The sequence below is a fragment of the Neoarius graeffei genome, chromosome 16 (genome assembly GCF_027579695.1).
Source record: "Neoarius graeffei isolate fNeoGra1 chromosome 16, fNeoGra1.pri, whole genome shotgun sequence".
Taxonomy (NCBI): Eukaryota; Metazoa; Chordata; class Actinopteri; order Siluriformes; family Ariidae; genus Neoarius; species Neoarius graeffei.
The window spans coordinates 32,524,803-32,537,244 of NC_083584.1; the positions used below are offsets into that span (position 1 = coordinate 32,524,803).

The 12,442-nt window shown below is 40.9% G+C and overlaps 1 protein-coding gene across 3 annotated transcripts in view; it reads right to left on the reverse strand.

The window, feature by feature from the left end:
* Nucleotides 1-12,442, reverse strand: part of rnf19b (ring finger protein 19B) — a 34,406-nt gene that overhangs the window by 17,337 nt on the left and 4,627 nt on the right. The window contains exon 1 of one of the 3 annotated variants that reach the window (XM_060942804.1): nt 7,586-7,874. The exons of 1 other annotated variant lie outside the window; for it this stretch is intronic. The gene's annotated coding sequence lies outside the window, so the exon portion shown is untranslated. Of the gene's footprint in view, nt 1-4,415; nt 4,603-7,585; nt 7,875-12,442 lie in introns of those variants that run through there. One more of the 3 variants, XM_060942805.1, reaches the window with a different exon arrangement.

The window sequence follows — 12,442 nt, forward strand, 5'->3', positions numbered from 1 at the left end:
GATGCCAAAACATGGTCTTTGCCATCTTGGCTGCCAGCATGAGAATCAATAAGGAATAAAAGACAACAGGCTGTGCTGTCACAGGAAAAAAAAAGATAATCCCAGCACATCCGAAAATGTTTTATTCCTCTAATGCCACAGTGATTTGCCAAATGGTGATTATTTTTAAATTATTCATAGATAACAGACAACACTTAACCGCTTCTAGTTACATTTAATATTGTGGAACGTCTGCAAGGCAAGTTATGATATACAATATAACAGCGACTAGTAAAAACTGTGATTACTGGGGGGGGGGGATTTATTTAAAAAAAAAACACACACACACACACACACACACACACACACACACACACACACACACACACCCAAACAGCTTTGTAGTCGATCAATACAAAAGCTGACACTGGAGACGACGTCCATAAAAGTTAAACAAACATCACCTTACAGAAAGCTTCACCATCTCAAGGATTATCATTTTTTTCTTTGCGAGTTAACAGCACTTATTTTAATTGGTTTATTATTCGCTTCGGATTACGTGGAGCGTCTTAAACACAAGCCCGTCAATGAGCCGTTACTATAGAAACAGTGACGTATTAGAAAGCGCACATTAAATAAACCTGTGATCTGTCTGGCAGCCAATACCATCATCAGAGCTGCTCTTATAGAAAATTAACCAACAGCTCTTGACCAATCAAATTTGAGAATTCAGCAGTGCTAGGCTATAATTAGTTATTAACATCATTTCCTTAACCAGCTTAAGTGAACTCATAACCATGCTGAATACATCATAACTAAAGAAGCAGTTGGTGCTTTTTCCCCCCGCCTACAAATTATTACTCCGTAAAAGACTCCGTGATGCATATCCAAAATCTCTCACACCCCCACTGCACAACTTGTATGTCCAATTTTCTAATTGTCCTCCTTTTTCCTTCAGTCCTTTGTTCATTTCTCTCCCTCTCTTCGTTCTTATCTCACCCTCACCAACACCTTCTGGCATTCACTTAAATACACACAAGCACACACTTCAGTGCTCGCTCTTCACTTCACACTGTGCTACTAGTGAGGATCACCATGGCAACCGCACTACCAGCACCACAAACACAGACCCTCGCAGTGACTGCCACTTATGAATGCGCGCGTGCATATATATTATATACACACACACACACACACACACCTCAAAAAATTAGAATACCATGAAAAAGTTCCTTTTTTTTCATAATTTAATTCAAAAAGGTAAACTTTCATATATTCTATATTCATTACATGTAAAGTGAAATATTTAAAGCCTTTTTTGTTTTAATTTTGATGATTATGGCTTATAGCTCATGAAAATCAGAAATCCAGTATCTCAAATTATTAGAATATTCCCTAAGATCAATCAAATTAAAAAAAGGATTTACAATACAGAAATGTCTAACTTCTGAAAAGTATATTCATTTATACACTCAATACTTGGTTGGGGCTCCTTTACCATGAATTACTGTATCAATGCGGTGTGGCATGGAGGTGATCAGTCTGTGGCACTGCTGAGGTGTTATTGAAGCCCAGGTTGCTTTGATAGTGGCCTTCAGTGTATCTGTATTTTTGGGTCGGGTGTTTCTCATCTTCCTCTTGACAATACCCCATAGATTCTCTATGGGGTTCAGGTCAGGCAAGTTGGCTGGCCAGTCAAACACAGTAATATCATGGTCAGCAAACCATTTGGTAGTAGTTTTGGCACTGTGGGTAGGTGCTAAGTCCTGCTGGAAAAGGAAATCAGCATCTCCAAAAAGCTCGTCAGCAGATGGAAGCATGAAGTGCTCTAAAGTCTCCTGGTAGATGGCTGCGTTGACTTTGGACTTGATAAAATACAGTGGACCAACACCAGCAGATGACATGGCACCCCAAATCATCACAGACTGTGGAAACTTCACACTGGGCTTCAAACACCTTGGATTCTGTGCCTCTCCACTCTTCCAACAGACTCTAGAACCGTGACTTCCAAATTAAATGCAAAATGTACTTTCATCTGAAAAGAGGACTTTGGACCACTGAGCAACAGTCCATTTCTTTCTCTCCTTAGCCCAGATAAGACACTTCTGACATTGTCTCTGGCTCAGGAGTAGCTTGATATTAGGAATGCGAAAGTTGTATCCCCTTTCTTGAAGATGTCTGTTCGTGATGGGTCTTGATACACTGACACCAGCCTCAGTCCACTCCTTGTGAAGCTCTCCCAAGTTCTTGAGTCAACTTTTCTTGACAATCCTCTCAAGACTGCGGCCATCCCTGTTGCTTGTGCACCTTTTCCAGCCACCCTTTTCAGCAATGACCTTTTGTGGCTTACCCTCCTTGTGGAGGGCATCAGTGATCATCTTCTGGACAACAGTCAAGTCAGCAGTCTTCCCCATGATTGTGGTTGTGTGTACTGAACTAGACCGAGAGATACACTGTGTTCATACTGTTTTACTCAAACTCGAAATGAAATATTCTAATACTTTGAGATGGGTTTTTTTATGTTTTTGTACTGTATGCCTTACTGATTAAAATTAAAATAGAAGAATGCTTGAAACATTTGTTATTGTGTAATGAGTCTATAATATATAGTTTCACTTTCTTAAATAGCTGATGGAAAATATTGAACTTTTTCACAATATTCTAATTTTTTGAGATGCACTAGTACACACACACGACAATATTCCAGGGTGACTTCAGATTATTCATGTGTAAGACACAGTAAACCCAACAGCTACACCCCCCACGATTTCCTCTGTTCACACCTGGCCAACTGCCGTCAGAGTGAAAATTAGCTTTACGGGAACAGAAGTAAAAGAAGGAGGAGGCGGAGCACAACCATACTTGGAGCAACAGCTCTAATCTAAACTCTCATCTTTCACCATGATCAAAGTGAAAGTGCAAGCATGTGCACTGTACGCTAGAGCTCAAATCAAGACCGTTCCTTGCTCTCATTTGAGTTCATGAACTAGTCGAAAAACACACTTGCCTCTTTTTCTTCTTCCAAAAATTCTGAAACACTTATTTCTGTGTATTTTCTGAGACGGATACACAAATAAGTAGGCTAAAAGGGAATACACTACCGATTCCGGTTTTCTGATCTTAATGGAAAAGGAGAGTCACGACTGGAGTCAGTGTGACCCACTTCTATGTTAATACCAACAGGAATTATTGTGACCTGAAATCTTGGCCCACGCTCACAATCATGTGCCCTAGATCTGAATAAATATTAAAATCACACGCACACTTGTGAAATTCCTCTCTGCATTTAACCCATCTGAAGCAGTGAACACGAACACACACACGAGCAAGGAGCATGTGTGCGTGCACGTACACACACACAGCAATGGGCAGCTACGCTACAGCACCCGGGGAGCAGTTGGGGATTTGGTGCCTTGTTCAAAGGCACTTTCGCCCAAGGTCACCCCCATGTTAACCTAACCACATCTTTGAACTGTGGGGGAAACCAGAGCATCCTGTTTAATATAGTACACACATGACGAACACTGACCCAGGTCATTTACACACACACACACACACACCTCATGGTGCTTTTCTTAGTCAGAAAGGCCTAGCACACGAAAGAATCTCCCATCTCTCTCCCCATCTATACAACATCAAGAAGAGAGAAATATATACTCTATTACATTAAAAAAAAAAAAAAGATTTTACACAGTTGTGCAAAACTATCAAGTTTATCTCTGAGTGACGAACATATTCACGAGTGAGCCAAGTCAGCAGGAAAACACTCGGCGTGACATCATCGGAGTGAAATATCAGTACATTACTATACATACAGGACACTTTCAATGGAATAAAAACGTGCTCTATTCCCTTATAGCGGGTTTCATAGCATGCAATATTGTTAGCATATCGCTTATCCTGTGTATTACGTCACTCTACCCAGTGGAGAATGAGCGTTGAATATGGTTTAACAATATTGCATGGTTGTCAAGACACATTGGAGACATAAAACTTCCACGCTAGCAAGCAACTGTGACAATTTGCAAACAAACATGGCCGCCAGGTTTGCGTCGTTAAATACGGAAGATTGAGAGAATTTTGAAAGAGAAAAACGTGTTGAACACCTCAAAAGAAATGAGTATGTATAATAATAATAATAATTTTAAAAATGACTTTTCATGGTACATCCGATATATTCCATTCAGTTAGCATGATACTGAACTCGTCTTCGACTCATTCAGCATCATGCTAGCTGAATGGAAACCATCCAGTATACCACTCAATATTATTTAAAATAGGTCACTCAGCTCCATGATTTTTTTGTATGAAAAATGCAAGATTTTCCAACATGTGAAGATAAACGTCATATCCAAGCCAACATGATTTTCTTTTTTTATTATACAGACACATTCACAAACAAGTACCACCCAAAAACAAGTCATTGACTTACTCACAAGTAACAGATTTACGTCATGGTTTTGGTTCTCCGTGTCCCAGATGTAGTTCGTATGAAAAATACGAGCAGTGTATTTCCCAGTAAAACACTAATGTCCATATAATACACATATAAAACCAGGAACCATGGCCTTTCCTTTCCACTTTAGACTCTCAGCAGGCTCGGCTAATGCACTTGATTACAAATAATAACCATCTGTACTCTCTGAGGTTTGGTGCATGTAGTGTGTGTGGGTGGACAAGCAAGAGTTCACTAGAAAAATGAGCCACCTTTCAACACAACAGAAGCAGCTTTTGTTCTGTGTTAATATTTATTAAACCACGGAGCAGCAACAATGGTTTCAAGTCTACCATAACTCCAACTCAAAAGAAGTGCAATCAAAGAACATTAGCCAGACATAATGTCAAAACAAAAACACCAGTCAGGAACAGGTTTAGTTTTGAAATGAGCCATCTTTGTATCCAAAATGTTAATCACGTCTTAAGAGTGTGAGTCACCGATTGGCAGTTCAAGTGACGAATAATGTCCACACCTGCAGACAACATACAGTCAAACCCTTGTTCCTCATTACAACCACAGTCGATCCTGTTTTCTGAACTTCATGCTGAATCAGCCGCTCCCTTTGCTTGAACCGGAATTGTAAAGGAAGTGAGCCAAGTCTAGTTTCACATGTAATCAAGTGGAAGACGATTACATTTCAGATCTATTGAACCTATACACAGCGTATTCCGGCTTACTCTTACTGCTGCGGGCTGAGATTCAAATGCCGACCAAACCGGGTACTCAAAAAAAAAAAATACTGCATCAGATCTAATCGAGACATGGAGAAAAACAAACATGAATTCGCATGATCTTTAAAAAAAAACAACATTACGAACTCTGCATGACAAAAACAATGTTTTAAAGAGGATGGGACAGAAAAGTGTGTTTATTTTCTTTGTGTTCAAAACAACAAGCATCTCATTTGGGCGGAGTCCATGGTGTTTGTCAAAAATAGGAACATGATGCAGTGCAAAAAACAAGCATAACTGCTCTGATCACAAAACGATGTCTTATTTGTTAGCCATGAAGTAATCATTACTTTTTAATGCACAGCCATTAATCACGGTCAACACTGAGTCATGTTCATTACACATCCAGACTTACTTAACTGGACTGAATCTAGTTGCCAGGTCCTTGTGGCATTATGATTTAATTCAAGTGGTGAAAAATATAGCTATTTTGACAAATTAGGATAATACGATCGACACGTTCAGCTGCTTATTGTTGTGCTATTTCTTTTTTTCTTTGTACAGTTGAGTGCATTAAGTTTGCACCCCGAGTGGAAAACAGAGGCAAAACAAAACGTACCTCTGTTTTACTATTTATTTACAACGAAATATGTTCAATGAAGACAATAATTCATTGTGGCCATATCAAAAACAAAGCAAAAATCGAAAGAAAACTAGAATAAAAAAAAAAAGCAAAATAAATAAATAAAATTGCTGTGACCCTTTCCGTCTCCAAACTATATCAGAAGACGACCGTACACTGTCAGAAATAGGCGTACACTAGGACTCCATTTCTGTCCCCCATGGCACAATCTATACTAATGAACCCCTTAGGGCTTATTACTGGACCTCAAGGTAACCACGTGTACCTTTGTAGGGCTAAATAGGTATAATACATGTCTGCAGGCGGTATATAAAGGGTACAAATAAATACCTTAGAGTGTCCTGTTCCAGTGACAAGCCATTGTACCGCTAAAGGTACAGTCTCATCTAATCTCATTATCTGTAGCCGCTTATCCTGTCCTACAGGGTCGCAGGCAAGCTGGAGCCTATCCCAGCTGACTACGGGCGAAAGGCGGGGTACACCCTGGACAAGTCGCCAGGTCATCACAGGGCTGAGACATAGACACAGACAACCATTCACACTCACATTCACACCTACGCTCAATTTAGAGTCACCAGTTAACCTAACCTGCATGTCTTTGGACTGTGGGGGAAACCGGAGCACCCGGAGGAAACCCACGCGGACACGGGGAGAACATGCAAACTCCACACAGAAAGGCCCTCGCCAGCCATGGGGCTCGAACCCGGACCTTCTTGCTGTGAGGCAACAACGCTAACCACTACACCACCGTGCCGCCCTTAAAGGAACAGTCCACCGTATTTCCATAATGAAATATGCTCTTATCTGAATTGAGACGAGCTGCTCCGTACCTCTCCGAGCTCTGCGCGACCTCCCAGTCAGTCAGACGCGCTGTCACTCCTGTTAGCAATGTAGCTAGGCTCAGCATGGCCAACGGTATTTTTTGGGGCTGTAGTTAGATGCGACCAAACTCTTCCGCGTTTTTCCTGTTTACATAGGTTTATATGACCAGTGATATGAAACAAGTTCAGTTAGACAAATTGAAACGTAGCGATTTTCTATGCTATGGAAAGTCCGCACTATAATGACAGGCGTACTAACACCTTCTGCGCGCTTCGGCAGCGGATTGATATCTGAGCTCCGTATCAGTGCGCTGCCGAAGCGTGCAGAAGGTGTTAGTACGCCTGTCATTATAGTGCGGACTTTCCATAGCATAGAAAATCGCTACGTTTCAATTTGTCTAACTGAACTTGTTTCATATCACTGGTCATATAAACCTATGTAAACAGGAAAAACGCGGAAGAGTTTGGTCGCATCTAACTACAGCCCCAAAAAATACCGTTGGCCATACTGAGCCTAGCTACATTGCTAACAGGAGTGACAGCGCGTCTGACTGTGTCTGACTGACTGGGAGGTCGCGCAAAGCTCGGAGAGGTACGGAGCAGCTCGTCTCAATTCAGATAAGAGCATATTTCATTATGGAAATACGGTGGACTGTTCCTTTAAAGGTACAGTAATGCACTTTATTTTCTGAGAGTGTATGACATTCGGCAGCATTAGTAACATGTTATGGACAAAGATACGCCAAGCAATCTGGCAGTTATAACCGATATGGCAGGAAGAACCGGGGTATCGAATATTACATCTGAGACCATGCAAAAGCTGCTTCGAAAATACGAGGAGGTTGGAGGCAGGCACATTTTAAGAAAAGACTTCTACAATTCAAAAATGATATTACATTACACCTTATCTAATATTTAACTTTTTTCTCCTTCCTCTTGAATATGGTGGCCTCAGTGATGAATCCCAACTTACTGCAACACAGACGTTCTTGTCACAATGCAAAAGACCCACACGCTAATGTCTGTGCCCTTTATCCAGGCTAACCTCCATCACTCTTTAGGAAAATAAGCACGAGCAAAGAGTCTCATTCTTCAAGTCTCAGCATTTCCAGCCTGTGTGGACACCGAAAGAGCATCTCAGCATTTTAGCCTCATCAGCTCGGACCCTGCCGCAGTGCCACGCTATCCATCAGCAGCTCACTAACAGGGCTCTGTCTCAGGCCTTCTCCCTCTCTTTCAGCCACACACGTTACATGATCAGCTTTGTGTGAGGTGTGCATCCGATTCCCCTTGCTGTTACATAATACTTTGAGTCACATTTGCAGCTAAGCAGGTACGTGTGCTCAGTGCCACACACATGTTCGGACCTGCTCTCAGAAGCCCTATCATGATCACACGAGCAGGAAAAAGCTTGTTAAGACTGGATTAGTGGCTCACTTGAATCAATGAATACCTGTGAAAGTATTTGTAACTGGCAGTATGCTGAAGGAAACTGTAACTTGGGCTTATTGTACACGTACACTAGCTGTGTGCCACTAAGTCTGGAGGAGGACTGTGTATTACACTTTGGATTAGCTGCACAAAAGTGGGTTTATCTGTGCAGCCTGACAGTAACTGTAAGCATCAGCAACAGAGGGCCTCATGAACTAATTTGATAAAAACTGCGTGCTTAGTGAAGAAAAGCTAAATGTGCGTGCGTGTGGGGAAGTAAGATCATTTTCACATAGCCATTAAACTGATGTAAGAACCACAAAACGACCACTCCATCATTGAAGCAAAAGGTCTAATCTTTTAATAAATCACTTGCACACCATGCTAAATAACCTCATGGTTACTCTCGAATAAGGCGGCCTTAATTATAAATAAATCCTAGCCAGCTGCCGATCAATCACCATCAAAAAAAAAAAAAGTACAAGATGTTCTCTCAGGCACATACACAGGAATGTTCTACAGAGCATTAAAGGTGCATTAGTCTTCCCCCCTTACTCATACAACTAACCTGGAAAACATGTCGCAAAATATTTTTGATCATGCTCTAATCATCAAAAGTATATTATGGGCTGAGGAAACTGAGCCCAATCTAAACAGACATGAAGCTGGGTCAGACTACTTTATGTTCACATGCACAGCTCGAAATTCGCGGTGGTCCAGTCGCCTGAGGTGATTTATACCCTGTCCACACTAGGGATTTTGTACCGATACAAAACTACTTTCGTACCGCAACACCTGTCCACACTAGCAACTATACCGGTACTGTAGCGGTATAACTGTACCGGTACGAAACCCACAAATGTATGGGTTTCGTACCAGTACAGTAGCGCTTCGCTGTAGTGTGGACAGATGAAGCGGTTCTGTATCAATACAAATATAATGCGCAAGCGCAATGAACCATTCCTACTTCTTCTGGGTTATTCATACAATGCAATACGCCCGTGCTTTCCAGCTGTAAATAAAACGCCAAAATGGCTCAAAACGACCGTGGAGCTACATGGAGCAAAGAAAGGGGGAGAAAGAAAGGAGGAAGAGGGGAAAAGGGAGAGAAAGAGAAGGAAAGAGGGAGAAAGTGAGGGGGGAGAAAGGGAGATTCGTTTTCTTTGTTTCTTTCTCAACTGCCTCGTGCGTTTTATACGATTAGACTGAATAAATGACCACCAGAAATACAGACTGTACACCGACAACAAAAAGCACACACACGTTGTTTCATCCGCCATATTCTCGGAAGGAAGTTACTCGGTAACCACGGAAACATTTCGCGCACGCGCATTTCAACTACCGTGAAAGAAAACCGCAAACATTTCTTGCTAGTGTGGACAGATGCACTAAACTGTACCGGTATACTTTGTATCGATACAGTTATACCACTATCGTACCGGTATATATATATATATATATATATATATATATATATATATATATATATATATGAACACAGCAATAATTTGTCATTTGGCGGGTAATTCCTGTCACTAGGCAGCCCGGCTGGCTAGTTGAAAATAAAAAAATATATATGAAGCGAAGATTCAGACTAGGGCTATGCGATATATCGAATATACTCGATATATCTCCGAAAATTCTGTGTGAGATACATAAAATTATTATATCGTAACTATCAAGTATTTTATGGTCATCTGCTGACTTGCGTTTGTTTAAAACATTTTCCGGTGGTTTTCTCCCTGTCCCTCAGGCAGTAACGCGAGAGGCTGCCTAAGGGTTAAAAAAAATAAAAAATTAAAATACCAATAACGTCACGCACTCGCCAACCAATCCCGGGCGACATCTCTGTGCTGAAAGGAACTTGCAGGAAGATTTTCTAGTTTCGGTTTACAACGCTGACTCAGTTTGTGCAACCGCTGGTGTTGCATAGGCTACTGTGTAATCTCTGTCAATTTCGACGACAAATTAAAAATGGAAGCGGAGGAATTGGTTCCTAAAAGAACTAGTAAGGGGTCAGTCGTCTGGCATTTTTTTGGATATCGCGAGGAGGACGTGGAACAGCAAATGCCAATTTGTAAAAAGTGTGCAAAAACCCCCCCCCCGTCATCACGAAAGGCAGCAGCACTACAAATATGTTCCATCACCTGAAAACTCACCTGGGTACAGTATGAAGAGTCTCTTAAACTCCGAACTACTTGCCCACGAGCTAAACCCCCCCCAAGCTAAACAAATGACCATAGCGGCCTCGTTCTCCAAAGCCACACCATATGAGAAAACGAGTCAGAGATGGAGAGCTATAACGGATGCAGTCACTAACGTCATTGCCGAAGACATGATCCCGATTAGTATAGTGGAAAAACCAGGCTTCCAAAAACTACCAAACACACTCAATCCCAAATATGAGTTGCCTGGACGCAGACATTTTACAGAGAAGGCAATACCGGAATTACACACATCTGAGAGGCAGAGCCAGAAAACATTCAGTTCAAAAAAGTGTGCAAAGAGAAAAATGATGTTTTGCAGATCTCTCTCTTCTCTCCCTCAATCTCTCTCTCTCTATTGTGAATGTTCCAGTGGTTCTCAGTAGTCAGGTTAATAGCTTGGAGATCTATTTTTTAAAATAATTTAATGAAAGAGCACTTTTCTTATTTAGGCTAAATGTCTCTCAGTGTTGAGTTTGCACTTTATTGGTTTGAGCTCTGAGCAGCTCTGTATTGTGTTGCCCCTTTGTTGCAATTTTCAAGATTGTTTTTGCAGTTTGTGCCACATTTTTGTTGAATAAAATAGTCTTATTTCAACTCAACTGTGATTAATCACCAACATGAAAATTTAAAATGTGTTGTTGAAAAACACCTGTAAAGTTAACCAAGAATGTTATTTAATCTGCAGGGATTGTAGTGAAAACAGTAGAGAGTAAAAGTTAGATTTCATGGGTTCCTTTAGAGGAGATTTCAATATATCGTATATCGTGAAATGGAGAAAAAAACGTATCGGGATATTCATTTTTCCCCCATATCGCACAGCCCTAATTCAGACACACTGTCAACTAAAGCCGCCACATATTAAGCGTGTGCCGTGTCTGTGTTAATCGATGTGTTTATCGGCAGGACGGAAAACACCGAAGAATTCCGAATCACATCGTGTACGAGTCAGGCTGTCGGTTTTTTCACTACTGCGCATGCATATAACGCATCTCGTTGAATATCGCAGTAATCACGTTATCAAATTCAATAGATGTGGCCACATTATCGCCCATTTAAACACGTGTTTTTGTTGTTGTTTACATCTACATCTGCCAAAGCTACATTGCGATGTGGAATTTTCTGAAAGGTGTACAGAAACCGCCAGAGACAGGGACAAAGTGACCTCGGTCTGAAGAGGAGAAAATGGCCGCCGATAAAGCGTACGAGAAGGAGAAACGACAAAGGACTTATAAGCAAACGTGGGAGCAGAGTAGGCCTTGGCTGCGATATGATTTTTATGGAATAATTAATTTTTTTCAAGTTGATTCCTCATCAATATGAAGCTCCTAATGCTTTCTCTCTCATAAATGGTTAAATACAGAAAGCATGATGGACATATTTTGGGTGCTATAGTCATGATAGTAAGTAGATTTGTTTTCAGTACTCATACACCAAGTTGCCGAGTTTTCCAATATATTATTTGTTGATATTATATTATGGTGCTCTGTGTTGTTCTCATTTATGTATTTAACAACAGTATCAAAATACTCGGGTCTTGAAATAAATGCACATTAGTCATGAACAATGGTAACTACTCTCTTTTGCGTTATTTTTGACAGAAGTAAAATTCATACATGAACAAATTTTGGCGAGTTGATTTTCTGTTTGGCTAGCTACTTTGGAAGGTAACTAGTCCGACTGGCTGGTGAAAAAAAATATATGAATTTCTAGGCCTGATATGGCCCTGCTGTCAATCTTTTTATAGACACTACCCAAGCCCCTTTCACATACAAAATCCGTTCTTGTATGAGGTAAAAACAATACGGAGTAGACAACAAACTTTCATTCCCATTCAGCGTTCCATAATGGAAAAGTAACGAATAGTGTATTCCTACTTGACTGTATTTAACTGAATGCTCAAGAGCACAAACCTTTATGAAATGTGTGAACCACGTGAAACCGGATATGATGTAATTTACGAGGTGGCAAGTCCCTTTCTGTGAAAAGCCCAAGCTGAGACATTAGCTAGTTAGCAACATGACACGAGTCAAGCTGCGTCACGTCTCTCTCTCTCTCTCTCTCTCTCTCTCTCTCTCGAGCGGTCTCTTCCTGTTTCTGAACATTTGTCTTGTTCAAGCAAATCCGATTTATAACGTTTTGCTAATATCTGCAGATGTTTTCTTTGCTTGGCGTTTCGAGTTCACTGCTTTACA